This window comes from Medicago sativa, chromosome 1, assembly GCF_051527215.1.
Source record: "Medicago sativa cultivar Bolivia chromosome 1, Bolivia_mono, whole genome shotgun sequence".
Lineage (NCBI taxonomy): Eukaryota > Viridiplantae > Streptophyta > Magnoliopsida > Fabales > Fabaceae > Medicago > Medicago sativa.
The window spans coordinates 64,491,886-64,494,377 of NC_140749.1; the positions used below are offsets into that span (position 1 = coordinate 64,491,886).

General features: G+C 36.5%; 1 pseudogene; it reads right to left on the bottom strand.

The window, feature by feature from the left end:
* Window positions 1-1,879: 1,879 nt before the first annotated feature.
* LOC146956376 (ethylene-responsive transcription factor ERF098 pseudogene) lies at window positions 1,880-2,492 on the bottom strand (annotated as a pseudogene).

Consider the following 2,492-nt stretch of genomic DNA (forward strand, 5'->3'; position numbering starts at 1 on the left):
TTTTGAAGGAAAAGAAAAGATTGATATCATACAAGTTAGAAAATTTTATGTGATATACAGTATGGAATTATACCAATTCAGGTAACGAGTATGGAATTATTAGAAAGACTGAGATAATATGTTCCTTATAGTAACAGACAAAATAATATTGTTCAAGGATGAAATGTATATTTTGGAAGAGTAAGTTCATGAGAAAATTTATGATTACGAATCTTATTTATTTTGACAGTGTAATTTGATTAATTTAAGAATGTTGAAAGCTTAGTGCAGATGAAGTATAGTCGAATGACTACAGATATATGTCATGTATTTAGTTATCAGTCGTACTACCTCGTGTATTGTGTACTCGTTAGTTAGTGCACTATTACTCATATAAGAATTACATTTAATGTACTCGCCAGTTAGTACATTTTGTATTTAGATATGATATATGGATTGTACTCGTCAGTTAGTACTTCCATCAGCTGTTTGAGGTAGTACCATGTTTGGATTCATTCCACAGAAAACATAGTAGATATAAGCAATAACACCTCATATTCATGTGTTGAATAATGGAGGAAATTGAATCAATTGTTGCATTCATTGAGGTAAATTTAATGTCAGATAATGTTCCGAATAGAAACGGTCTTATACAGAGAATGATGTGATTATTATTATGAGACCTCATTATGTGGGGTATAGTTCAGAAATAAATTTTATTGGAATTAGTCGTGGTATGAAGGACCACACAAAGGTTGGGTCTGTTCAAGAAAAGATAAAAATTCGACGAAGTCGATAAAAGTGTTACTCTGATAAGCGTATGAGACTTTTCCAGAACTCAGTGAAAATAAACAAGTATTAGTAACCTAAGTCAGATTTATAAAGAGTATGTGGAACCAGGAATTTGTTCGAAGAATATCAGACGCATCAGTTAACTTTGCTTTCCACTATGTTTGGAATGTATAAGATATCCCATGAATCACAGTTAAGGAAAGTGTTATTGATTTCCTTTTCAATATATGGAATTGAAAATTATGATTTTAAGATCTCCCTCCATATGTCAGCTCAAGTCAATTTATATTAATAGTTATGTCGTTAGAATCTAATGTAACAATGGGAAACCGATAATTTAGTCGGACAAGAAGAATCAGCTAGTAATGAACGTATGTTGGAGAGCTATCCACAGTTATTCTCAGGTAATCTCTAAATTTCGAGGACGAAATTTTTTTGAGAGGGGTAGAGTGTAATACCCCGCATGTAAAAATTCAGTATCAGTAATTTTATCATTGAAAGATTTAAGAGAAGGACAAAATGGTATCAGAGCAGACCTTTCCCAGTACGGTGTGGTTCGGGGACGAAGCAAGCGGAAGCTGGTGGGCATGTAACACCCACGACGTGGCTTTCGATATCCCGCCAGTTGGATACGAAAGGTTCCCGCCAGTTGGAACGGGCACTATCCGTAAGGATGACCCCACGTTAATAAGAGGAACCGAATCACAACGGAATGAGAGGGATCTGGAGGCCGTGTAGGTATGGGACTACATGGTTGAAGGAAGGCTTATAAGAATTGTTAGGTACTACCCATATCAACAAGATGCATCTTCTTTTCGGTAACTCAATCCATAGAAACTCCACAGTTAAGCGTGATTGGCTTGGAGTAGTACTAGGATGGGTGACCTACCGGGAAGTTTCCCGGTAAGCATGCGAGTGAGGACAAAACACGCTGAAAAGACTCGTGTTGGTTTGTGGGGTTAGTCGGCAATCCTAAAAAGCAGTCTGGGATGTTACAAATAATCTTAAAACGACACATGAAAACAACCATATTGCCTTTAGGAAAATCTTAAAACGACACATGAAAACAACCATATTGCCTTTAGGAAATATAGGAAAATCAATTGACTAATACAAAATGCAACTGTGATAACCTTGTAGCCTTTAAAACACATTTCGTTTTTTTGGGTGGTAAACACATTTCGTTTTTCATTATATTTGCTACATATCCCACCAAAAAATAATTTAGATCATACCAAATGTTCTTACTTCTAAGTAACCTACTTTGGCAAGTTTTTACGAGTGGTTTCACTTTCATCACAATCAAGAAGATCCTCCAACAATTTATCATCCAAATACTCAAATTCAATGACTTGTTTTCCATGCTCACTTTGGTAATTTGACTTTGATGATGATTCAATGCAAGAAGCTGAAGATGAATTAGGTGCTAATGATGATGAAGATGAGTTAACATTTGCATACTCATGTGGAAAGTTGAGAATTGCTAAAGCACCTCTCATCTCAAAAGCAGCACGATCATAAGCTCTTGCAGCTTCCTCCGCCGTGAGAAATGTGCCTAGCCACACGCGAGCACCGCGTCTAGCTGGGTCCCGAATCTCAGCTGCGAACTTTCCCCACGGACGACGCCTCACTCCTCGGTATCGAATTTCTTTTGGTGACTCTTGTTTGTCATTCTTCTCCTTTGAATTTTCCTCTTCCATTAGTAATTTTGTAACTTACTA